Consider the following 12,906-nt stretch of genomic DNA (forward strand, 5'->3'; position numbering starts at 1 on the left):
GGTTTACCAAAGAAAAAAAAATCATGCCCAGATTAACAGAATAAGAAATAGTTCATTTAAATTATCCAGTCTCAGAAAGAGAAACTGAGCATGCTATAAATGAACTCTTAAAGCAAGAATACATTCATTTGCAAGTGATTTTTTTTCAAAAATTCTAAGGACAATTAGTTCCAACATTACATAAGCTGTGTACAAAAATAAGAATGGAAGGATCCTACCAAAATTTTTCTACAATGTAAATATGGTCTTGCTATCTAAAGCAAGGAGAGACAAAACAGAAAAAGAAAACTACGCACAAACATTCCTAATGAATATTGACACAAAAAATAAATATTAATAGACAGTAGCAAATTTTAAAATCCTGACTAAACACCAAACTAGAAATTCTGAATATCAAAGAAGAAATTAGCAAAATGGAAAGCAAAAAACAACAACATTGAAATGATAAATAAAATTAGGAACTGTTTTTAAAAAAAAACAACAACAATAAAATAGACAAGCCATTAGGTAGTCATTATATGCTATGAACAAGTAGGATTTAACTTAGTAATTCCAGGAGGTACAATAGAAAAAGTACCAACATAATGTACCACATTAATGACAAAAATTATGTTAGTTACAAACAATAAAATGATATAACTATTTTAATAGGCACAGAAAAAAACTTTTGACAAAATACAGCAGTCCCTAATGTTAAAAATCATTTAAAAGCATAGAAATAAAGATAGAGAGGATACAAGTATATAAAATGGATAATTTCAATTGCATTAAATTAAGTTGTTTTGGTACAAACAAAACCAATGCAGCCAAGGAAAACAGGAAAGCAAGAAACTGAGGGAAGGGGAATTTTACAGCAAGTTTCTCTGGAAAATGCATAATTTCTCAAATACATAGAAAAATGAGTCAAATTTATTTGAATATGAGTCATTCCCCAATTGATAAATGGTCAAAGGCTGTTTTCAGAAGAAGAAGTTAAAGCTATCTATAGTCATATAAAAAAATTATCTAAGTTACTATTGACTAGAGAAATGCAAATTAAAACAACTGTGAGGTGCCACCTCATAACTTTCAGATTGCATAATATGACAGAAAAGGAAAAATGAAAAATTTTGGAGGGAATATGGAAAAATTGGAATACTAATTGCACTGTTGGTGAAGTTGAGAATTGATCCAACCATTCTGGAGAGCAATTTGGAACCATACCCAAAGGACTATAAAACTATGCATACCCTTAGCAATACCATATTGGGTATGTATCACAAAGAGATCAAAGAAAAAAGAAAATGACTTACATGCACAAAAATATTATAGCAGCTCTTTTGTGGTGGCAAAGAATTAGAAATTAAGGGGATGCCCATCAGTTGGGGAATGGCTGAAAAAAATTGTGGTATATGATTGTGATAGAATACTATTTAGCTATAAGAAATGATAGTCTCACATAAAAGTGGCAAGAAATAGCAGTTCTGTTGGGAGGGAAGAGGAGGCAGGTGAGGGGGAATGAGTGACTCTTGCTCTCATCCAATTTGACCTGAGAAGGGAATAACATACACACTCAATTGGGTTTCTTACCCCACAGGAAAGAAGGAGGAAGGAGATAAAAAAGGGGGGATGATAGAAGGGAGGGCAGATAGGGGGAGGAGGTAATCAAAAGTAAACACTTTTGAAAAGGGAGAGGGTCAAGGGAGAAAATTGGATAAAGGGGGATAGGATAGGAAGGAGGGAAATATAGTTAGCCTTTCATAACATGAGTATTGTGGAAGGGTTTTGCATGTGGCCTATGTTGAATTGCTTGCCTTCTTAGGGAGGCTGGGTGGGGAGGGAAAAGGGGAGAGAATTTGGAACTCAAAGTTTTAAAAGAAGATGTTCAAAAAAAGTCTTTGCATGCAACTAGGAAATGAGATATACAGACAATGGGGCATAAACATCTATCTTGCCCTACAAGAAAGTAAGGGAAAAGGGGGTGGGGGGAGTGGGGTGAGAGAAGGGAGGGTAACTGGGGAACAGGGCAATCAGAATATATGCCATCTGGGAGTTGGTGGGAAGGTAGAAATGGGGAGAAAATTTGTAATTCAAACTCTTGTGAAAATTAATGCTGAAAACTAAAAATGTTAAATAAATAAATAATGATTTAAACAAAAAAAAAAAAAAGAAATGATAGTCAGGATGGTCTCAGGAAAAACTGGGAAGATTTATATGAACTGATACAAAGTGAAGTGAGCAGGACCGGGAGGACATTGTACACAGTAACAACAATATTCTATGATGATCAGTTGTGAATGACTTAGCTACTCTTTTCAATTCAATGATCAAAGACAATTTTGAAGGGCTTAGGATGAAAAATGCTATCCATTTCCAGAGAAAGAACTGATGGAATTTAAATACAGATTGAAACATAATTTTTTTTCACTTTATTTTTCTTGTTTGTTTTTGCAACACAGCTAACATGGAAATATGTGTTGAATGACTTCACATGAAGAATTGAGATTACATTTCTTGCCTTCACAATGTGTGAAGGAGGGATAGAAAGGAGAGGAAGTATTTGGAACTCAACATTTTTAAAAAAATTAATGTCAAAAAATAATAAATTAAAACTTTTTTAAAAGTCTAGAAATAAATGTATCTTTCCTTAATATGTTAAATAGTATGTATCTAAAATGAAGAACCAACATTTAATGCAATAGAGATCAATTAGATGCCTTTCCAAAAACATCAGGGTTAAAGTAAGTACATTATCATCACTATTATTTGGTATAATGTCAGAAATACAAGTTATATAAATAGGATGAGAAAAGGAAATTGAAGGAATAAGCATAGGCCGAAAGAAAATCAAATTATCACTTTTTGCAGATGATATGGTTAACTAAGAGAGCCCTAGAGAGTTAAATTAGGTCAATGGAGGTCAATGGAGCTAGGATTAAAACCTAGAATCACCTACCCAGCAAAACTGAGTATCATGCTCCAAGGCAAAATATGGACTTTCAATAAAATAGAGGACTTTCAAGCTTTCTCAGTGAAAAGACCAGAACTGAATAGAAAATTTGACTTTCAAACACAAGAATCAAGAGAAGCATGAAAAGGTAATCAAGAAACGGAAATTGCAAGGGACTTACTAAAGTTGAACTGTTTTGTTTACATTCCTACATGGAAAGATGATGAGTATGATTCATGAGACCTCAGTATTAGGGTAGTTGAAGGGAATATGCATATATATATATACATATATATATATATGCATATATATGTCTATGTATATATATAAGTGAATGTGTATGTATGTATGTATCTATGTGTATATGTATGTATGTGTATGTATGTGCATATATATATATATGCAAAAGAGAGAGAGCAGACACAGGGTGAGTTGAGGATGAAGGGAAGATAGCTAAAAGAAATAAAATGAAATTAAGGGATGAGAGAGTAACATACTGAGAGAGGGAGATAGGGAGAGATAGAATGGGGTGGATTATCTCGCATAAAGGTGGCAAGAGGAAGCAGTTCTATGGGAGGAGGGGAGAGGGCAGGTGAGGGGGGAATGAGTGAACCTTGCTCTCATCAGATTTGGCCTGAGGGGGAATACCATACATACTCAGTTGGGTATCTTACCCCACAGGAAAGAAGAGGGAGGAAGATAAAAAAAAAAAATAAAAGGCGGGAGGATGATGGAGTGGAGGGCAGATGGGGGTGGAGGTAATCAAAACAAACACTTTGGAAAGGGGACAGGGTCAAGGGAGAAAATTCAATAAGCGGGATGGGTTGGGAAGGAGCAAAATGTAGTTAGCCTTTCACAACATGAGTATTGTGGAAGGGTTATACATAATAATACATGTGTGGCCTGGGTTGAATTGCTCAACTTCTTAGGGAGGGTGGGTGGGAAGGGAAGAGGGAAGGGAATTTGGAACTCAAAGTTTTAAAATCAGATGTTCAAAAACAAAAAAAGTTTTTGTATGCAACTAAAAAATAAGATACACAGGCAATGGGGCGTAGAAATTTATCTTGCCCTACAAGAAAGGAAGGGAAAAGGGGATGAGAGGGGAGGGGGGTGATAGAGGGGAGGGCTGACTGGGGAACAGGGCAACCAGAATATAAGCCATCTTGGAGTGGGGGGGGGAGGGCAGAAATGGGGAGAAAATTTGTAATTAAAACTGTTGTGAAAATCAATGTTGAAAACCAAATATGTTAAATAAATAAATTGCATTTAAAAAAAAAAACCAAAGAAAAAAAAAATTTTTAAGTAACAATTTTGGCAAAGTAAGAAGACATAAATTAAGACCACAAAAATCAACAGCTTTTCTGTATGTTACCCACAAGTTTTGGCATGAAAAAAGAGAAAGATAAATTCCAATCAAATAACCACAGAATATGTAAAATGATTAAGAGGCTACCTACCAAGGCTACCAAGGGACTATATGAATACAACGTGTTTTTACAACTAGATAGTCCCAAATAATTGGGGATATATTAAGTGCTTATTGGTGAGCTGTGTCAATATAATAAAAACAACAATATGTAACTTAATTTGCTTATTAAGTGCAATACTAATCAAACTAAAGTTTTGCATTCAAAAATGGGGGGGGAGTAGAAATTCAACTGGTAGAGAGAAAAAACATGTATCTCATGGGAAATAATGAAAATAATGGAAAGAAATGGGCACAATAGTACCAAATCTAAACTACTACAAAGCAGTGATCAAGAAAACAATTTCTTACTGGATAAGAGATAGAAAAGTTGGTCAATAAGACAGATTAGGTCCACAAGATCCAGAAGAAATTGAGTGAAGTAGCATAGTGTTCAATAAACCAAGGGACATAAACCACTGAGATAAGGACTCATTATTTGATAGATATTTCTAGGAAAATTGAAAAGCACTCTGGGAGAAATTAGGCTTTGACCTTTCACACCACATACCATAGAAAGCTTTAAATGGATACTTAACCTAGATATAAAAGATCATATCCTAAACATATTAGAGGCTCGGGAAAGGAGACACCTTTCACAACTATGGATAGAGGCAAAGTGCATGATAAAACAAGGAATGTAGTTGATTATAGGCGATAAATTGGACAATTTTGATCACATAAAATATAAACATTTTTGCACAAACAAAATCAATTCGGTTAGCATTAGAAGGAAAATAATTAACTATGAAATAATCTTTGAGAATTTTTTCAGATAAAGTTTCACTACCCAAGCTGTATGGAAAATTGATATAAATATTTGAGAACAAGAGCCATTTCCCAATAAATAAATAGTTAAGGGAGATAAATAGGCAGTTCTCAAAGGATGAAGTTCAATCTATCAACAATTATTTGAAAAAAATGCTCCAAATCATGGGGTACTGGCCAAAGAAAGCCTAGACCCTGGGAAAACGACCAGCATGCACTTCCTGATATAATCCCCCTACATAGGTGTTTGGTAAGTCTAATACTAGGGAAGTGTAAGGTATCCTATGGCTGTTCCCTGTCCTCATATTGGGGAGCAAGGAGGGGTCTTTTGACTAAGCCAGATAAGCCAGAACTGAATATAGCTGTGAATACAAAAGGCCCCAATAACTTGACCTCTGTCTCTTTTTCCTCCCTAGCTGATTGAGTGAGGAGTAAAAATTGCTATGGGCCTTAGATTCACTCTCTGCTAGTTGTCAGGAAATAATATTTCCTCAATTATATATTCGTGGAAGCAGCCCAGTCATACAGGATGTAGGGAGATTGTATCAGGCAGAAGATGCTACCACGCTTCAAAGAATTGGGATCTAATGGCCCCATACCCACTTATGCTAATAATTAGAAAAATGCTAATTTAAACAGCTTTGGTGTTGCACCTGATACCCATCAGATTTGCAAAAATGACAAAAAAGGAAAATGATGAAGCTATAGAAGGACAAGCACGCTAAATATAAGAATACTCCTTTTTGTTTTATGAAAGAATTGGAATTTTTTCCTTCGATTGATCTAGCAGCATAGAATAATATGAACAGTCCATATGGAGATTCATTTTTTACATGACTATACCTATTTGTTGCAAGAGAAGGCTTTTATTTTTCCTTCAGGCAAATAGGGATAGAATAGTGACTGTGATCCTGAAAAAAAAGGAAGGAAAAAAAAGAAAAGAGCATGAGTGAATCATTTTAAAAGACAGAAGAAAATTCAGAAAAGGAGACAAACAGAGTAATATTGGAACTGACATATTAAATTTGAATTTTATGGGGGAAAAACCTCCACATGGTAGGGGAAAAATAAACTATAGATAACAAAAGCTTATAGTTTCACATACAATCACATTTTAATTTTTTAATTGTATTAAAATGTTCATTATTGTTAATACTTATAAAGTTCATAAGGAAAAAAAAAGAAAAAATTAAAAGAGTACTATCAGGAGCCAAAGTTAGTAAACAAACATTTATTAAGTGCTTGCTATGTGCTGGGACCACAAAAACAAGCAGAATGAAAGGCCATCCCCCGTCTTCATGGAGTTTACACTCTAATGAGGGAAGTTGTAAAAGAGAGGGAGATGCATGAAAGATGTCTGCAGCAAATCTTAAGGGGGTACCCATGAATTAGGAATCAACAAACATAGGCATGTCCTACTCTTCATGACCCTGTGGAATATATTGTCCATGGGGTTTTCTTGGCAAAGATACTGGAGTGATTTGCCATTTCCTTCTCTAGTGGATTAAAGCATACAATGGTTAAGTGACTTGCCCAGAGTCACACAGCTGGAAACTTGTCTATGGCTGGATTTGAACTGGGGTCTTCCTGATTCCAGGCCCAGTGCTTCATGCACTGAGCCATCTAGCTGCTTCAAACATTTATTAAGCACTAACTATGTGCCAGGCTAAGCAGTGAGGATACAAAAAGAGACAATAAACAGTTCCTACCCTCAAGGAGCTTATAATCTAATAGGGGAGACAACATTCAAATAAACATATACAAAACAAGCTATAAAGGATATTAACAGAGGGACATCACTGGAAGTAAGAGTGAATGGGGAAGACTTCCTGTAGGAGGTGAGATTTTAGTTGGGACTTAAAGAAAGTTAGGGAGGTATGTAGTCAGAGTGGAGGAGGGAAAGCATCCCAGACATTGGGGAGAGCCAGAGAGAAGTCCCGAAGCCAAGAGGTGGAAGAAATGGTTGAACAAATTGTGCTATATACATATAATGGAATACAGTCATACCATAAGAAATTATTAAAATGACAGCTTCAGAGAAACCTGGGAAGACTTGTATGAACTGATGAAGAGCAAAGGTAACAGAACCAAAAAAACAATTTACACTATAACAACACTGTGAAAATCAATGCCATAAACAACTATGATTCCAGAGGGCCCATGATAAGAAATGACGCTCACCTCCTGGCAAGAGATGATGGGCCAAATATGCAGAATTAGACATGAGATTTTTGGATGTGGCCAATTTGAGAATTTGTTTTGCTTGACTGTGCATATTTGTTATAAGGATTTTGTTTCTTTTTTTTTTGGTGGCTATGGAAAAAAGAGACTGCTAAGAATGACTTCACATAGACAAAGATAGAAGTCCAGAGCCATACCAAGGCCTTCACCCAAAAGACTGTAGCATATTTTAATGCTGGCATCACCACTTAAGTTTGATCACCAACTACAAGTTTTATCACCAATTCCATTTCCCCCAGAGTCAGTTACTTCTCTACTGGCATAAAGTTGGTAGACTCTTGATCAAGAGACGTTAGTTATTTCTCTACAAGCCTATAGGAGCTTATACTCATCTTTCTGGATACTGAGTTAGGGTTTGAGGGAAGTGAGAATAGTTCAATTGTTTATTTTCCTAATTTGGCCTCAATTAAATATTTTCCTTTTTGATTTGTTACTTCTGTGAGGTCTGTTTATATACATTATGTGCTGGAATGTCTAAAATTTATTTGCATCATTAGGATTATACAAATTATCCCAGAATCTCAAGTAGCAAAGGGTTCCAGAGTTGAGGTAGGTCCTGGTTGTATAGGAATTTAGACATAAAGTGATGAGGCCTTGGATTAACTTATAAGCACTGGGAATAGTGCAGAAAGGACAAATAAATGCATGAGACATTTCAAAGTAATATTTAACAGTATTTGATGACTAATTTAATATATAGGAATAAGGGTAATGATCCCTTGGACAGAAAAAGGGAATCAAAGACAAGACTTTGATCTGTAGAGAAAGATGATGGATTTTGCTTCCGACTTGGCTTTTGCAGCAATAGCAGGGCCTCTTAATGGAAATGTTCATTTGGAAGTTGGAAATACGGAACAATCATTGAAGCAACCTTTTTCGAAGAGCAGCTCTAACTCTGATGATGAAGTTCAAGGTAATGACTGCCTGAGCAGTCAGAAAGAAGAACAATTTCCAAGATTCTACCACACTTTTGAAAATGTTCCAGGCCTTAAGAATCCGCAGAGATACTAATCCTTAGGAATTCAAACTCCCAAAGCAGCTTCAAATTAAAGTGGTACAAATGAGAAGAATTACAGCTCACGTTTAAAATAACCCCCTATGAGACTGCCTTTTTTGAAACTCAGCTGCTGTGTTGCTCTTCTCTTGCTGAGGACAAGGGCCTTAGGGCCAGATGTACTTTATCCTACAGATACAGGATGAAGTGCAATTGAACTTTTATAGGCTGTACTCATGTAATTGGTTAAGGTCAGAGGTTTTTTTTTATAAAGACTTTTTAAAAAATGTACTGCCTGATCACTAGTCCACACCTTGTCCTCTTATAATCCCCATTTCTGAGGTGGAGCCAAGATGGCGGAGTAAAAGCAGGGACTCACCTGAGCTCTCCCCCAAACTCCTTCAAATACCTCTAAAAAGAGAATCTGAACAAATTCTAGAGCAGCAGAATCCACAAAGACACAGGGTAAGGCAGATTTCCAGCCCAAGACACCCTGGAAGGTGGACAGGAAGGATCTGTTGCACTGGGCTGGGAGAGGAGTGCAGTCTAGAGCACAGGCTGCACCAGCACAGATTTGACCATAGCAAAGCCAGAGCAGATCCCAGCGGACTGAATCACACCTCACAGCACAAGAGGCGGGGCTGTCAGAACTGGGTAAAAGAGAAGGCAGTCTTGCTCAGGGCCTGCGGCAGCGGCAGCAGCTGCTCCTGGGGCTATTAGCCCACAGACTGAATGTTTGAAAGTCACCTTTTTAAACTTCTGGGAGCCAAGAGGGCCAAGTAAGCAGTAAGTTACTCTTACCCTCCCTTATAGACTTTGAAAAACACAGAGAATACTGCCCCAGGAAAAATCCTGGAATAGTGGAGCGGTATGGCAAGAAATGTTTCATCTTTATGTTTTGATCCTCTCTTCACCAAGTACCTGGTACAGTATTGGGCATATTGTCGTTGTGCATCCCGTGTTCTCTAAGAGTGCCAATGACATTGTCAGACTGATATCTTGACTTGGAAGTGAATTAGATCTAAGAGAGGCAGACCTGTGCAAAGTCCTCAGCCTACTCTCTCCTGCAGAGTCATCAGAGTCCAGCGGCAAGACATAAGTCAAAATGCATGGCAACGGCCCACTGGGCATATGGTAGGTGCTTAATAAATGCTTTAGATTTACTGATTGCCTGGTCTTCAGTGTTGTACACTGAACTTGGAGTCAAGGAACCTGAGAGAAATTCTTGACGCTGATGCCTTTTTAGGGGTGACCCTTCATATCTTTGAGCCTTAGCTATTTAATCTGTAAAATGGGAATGATAATTCTCTTACTCCATACCTCATGGAACCATTATGGGGAAAGTGTTCTTTGAAATTTAAAACTCTGTGAAAATGGTTGTTGTTTTGTTGTTATCATGTCCCTGGTTTGAAAAGTAAGTGACAGTATTGTTAACAGTTAATATACTGTCGTGTGTATATTTGGGGGTGAGGGTGGTGAAAAATCAATTGGTTAAAACATAGTGCCGATGTGTCTAAGGTTTAGATTTTGGTCCTTATTTAGGCCAGTAAACAGCTCACTTTCACACTTATAACCTATACTCATATCTATAGTATACCAGCAAATGTTTAACAACCAACTCTCGGGGTGGGGGGGGGGTTGGAAGTATGCACAACAGACTTTTAAGTTTAATTTATATTCTTAACATTTTCTCCATCAACTTTCTTTAGATAATCAACAAAACAATAAATCAATCCATAATTTATAGCATCCGCTAATTCTGAAAATTTAACAACTGACTCTCATGAACTAGTTGTTAGAGATGGTGGCTCCAGCATACCCATAACCCTACACCATCCATCTTAAAACTGTCATATAATCAATAAATATTTACTAAGCACCTACTATGTGTCAGGCATTATGTTCAGTACCAGGGATACAAAAAGAGGCAAAAGATAGTCTCTGCCCTCGAGGAGCTTACAATCTAATGAGGGAGACAATCTGCAAACAAATATATACAAATATGCAGGATAAATAGGAAATAATTAACTGAAGGAAGGCACTACTATTAAGAGGAGCTAGGAAAGATTTCCTGTAAAAGATGACCTCAAAGGAAACCAGGGAACTCAATGGGCAGAGCTGAGGAAGAAGAGTATTCCAGGCATGGGGGACAGCCAGAGAAAATACCAAGAATTGAAAGATGAAGTGTCTTGTTTGTGGAACAGCCAGGAGGTCAGTGTCACTGAATCAAAGAGTATGTTTCAGGGATTAAGGTATAAGAAGACTGGGAAGGTGGAGGGGGTGAGGTTATATGCAACTATATGTTCTTGCTTATAAGGGTAACTAGGAAGGAAAAAGTATGGATGGATTTGCACAAACTCCTTACCATTATGAGAAAATAAAGGCAATTCTACTCACTAGAGTTGTTAACCCATGCCGGGTTTGGTCTAAGAACACTGACATCCAGAAAGGAAAGATTTCTTCCTCTAGGGATCTTCTGTTGACCCTATGTGATCTAATATGACCATCGCCTCCCAGGGCCCACACTCTACCCCCTGGTAACCCTTCACCATCACATCCCTCTCCCAGGATCCAATTTTCTCCATCACCAGGCCAGAATGAATGTACCCAATCAGGATGAACTGCCTGTGCCATGCTGTAGTGGTATATACAGGGAGACCTGCACCACATGGAATATGCAGGATCAGTCAATGAGAGTGTACATTGGCCTTCCTAGCAGTGAGTGGCTTTGGGGGCTTATTCTCTCCCCAGTGCCATTCAACTGAATTTTCCCCAGGTGTCCCAATTCCTAATTATGACTGATAATTACACTTTAAATAATCAATTGAGGAATATTTAGTAAACACCTTCTACATGCCTAGGACCATAGCCTCTAGGATGCAGAACTAAAATGGACATTGGAATTTGTTTAGTACAACTTCTTCACTTTACAGTTGAGAAAACTGAGGCCAGAGATCACTTGTATAGTAAATAGCAGAGTAGAACTCAGCCCTCTGAGTTCAGTTTAACTTAATTCAAAAAACATTTGCTTGCAGCCTAATTTAAAGGGGTAAGACATCTGCAGGGGAAAAAACTTGTGAAGGAGAAATCTATATGACATGATACACTGATATAATTACCTGCTAAACTGAGCAATGAATAGCTGGTACTTTATATAGCACTTTATAGTAAAGCACTTTACAAATGTCATCTCATTTCATCCTCACAACAGTCCTAGAAAGTAAGTGCTACAGCCATCCTTATTTTACAGATAAAAAAAACTGAGGCATGGAGTGGTTAAGTAACTTGCCCAGGACCACACAGCTCATAAGCATCTAATTTTAGATTTAAATTCAAGTCATCCCAATTCCGAGTCCAGGACCCTATCCTCTGTGCCACCTAACTGCCTATGAAAACAAAAAGTAAAACAGCATGTAGTGAAGGGCTAATTATACTATATAGATAATTAAGTGCCAAAGGAATTAATGGCAGACAATATCATTGTGGGCTGGTATCCTAAACCCTTCTTGGAGGAAGTGAGACAAATTCCCATATTGGCCATGTCTAAAAATATGTGTCTCATTCTGCATATTTAGTCCATCCCTATGTCAAGAGGTGGGTAACATTCTTCAAAACTGGTATTCTGGAATCATGTATAGTCACTGCATTGATCCAAGTATTTAAAGCTTTCAAAATTGTTTTGCAATATTATTATTATAGTATAAATTTTTCTCTTGATTCTACTCATTTCATCCTGAATTATTTCATATAAATCTTCCCATACTTCCCTGAAACCATCCCATTCATTATTCTACTATATTTTTATACCATAATCTGTCCATCCATTCCCCAATTCATGGGCACCCCTTTAACTTCTGAGTCTTTGTTAGTACACAAAGAACTATTATAAGGACTTTTGCACATAGGGGACCTTTTCCTCTTGCTTCTCATCTCTTTGGGGTATAGGTCTAATAGTGAATCAGTCAAATGGTATGTGGAGTTTGGCGACTTTGAGAGCATAGTCCCAAACTGGTTTCCAGAATGATCATACCACTTTACAACTCTACAACATACCTGTTTCCCCACAGCAACTCCACCATTTGTCATTCTCCTTTTTTGGTCAGTAGTGGCCTATCTGACAGGTGTAAGGTGGAACCTCTAGGTTGTTTTGATTTGCATTTTTCAAATTATTGGTGATTTGTAATTTTTTCATATGGCTACAGATTTCTTCCCCTTAGAACTGCCTGTTCATATTCTTTGACCATTTATCAATTGAGGAATGGCCCTTATTCTTATAAATTTGAATCAATTCTCTATATACTTTGGAAATCAGGCCTTAATCTGTGAGAAACTTGTGGCAAAAATTTTTTACACTGAATCTGACTTTGGAAGGACTGGAAATCATGGACTTGATGAGGTTGGCAATAGGATGTCATTTTAGTTCTATGAGTCAAGAGTAATGTAACTAAAGCAGTATTTTAAGAGAATTAATCTGGCAACAACTTTTGGGATGGAACAAATGACAGAAGC

Source organism: Trichosurus vulpecula, chromosome 7 (genome assembly GCF_011100635.1).
Source record: "Trichosurus vulpecula isolate mTriVul1 chromosome 7, mTriVul1.pri, whole genome shotgun sequence".
Taxonomy (NCBI): Eukaryota; Metazoa; Chordata; class Mammalia; order Diprotodontia; family Phalangeridae; genus Trichosurus; species Trichosurus vulpecula.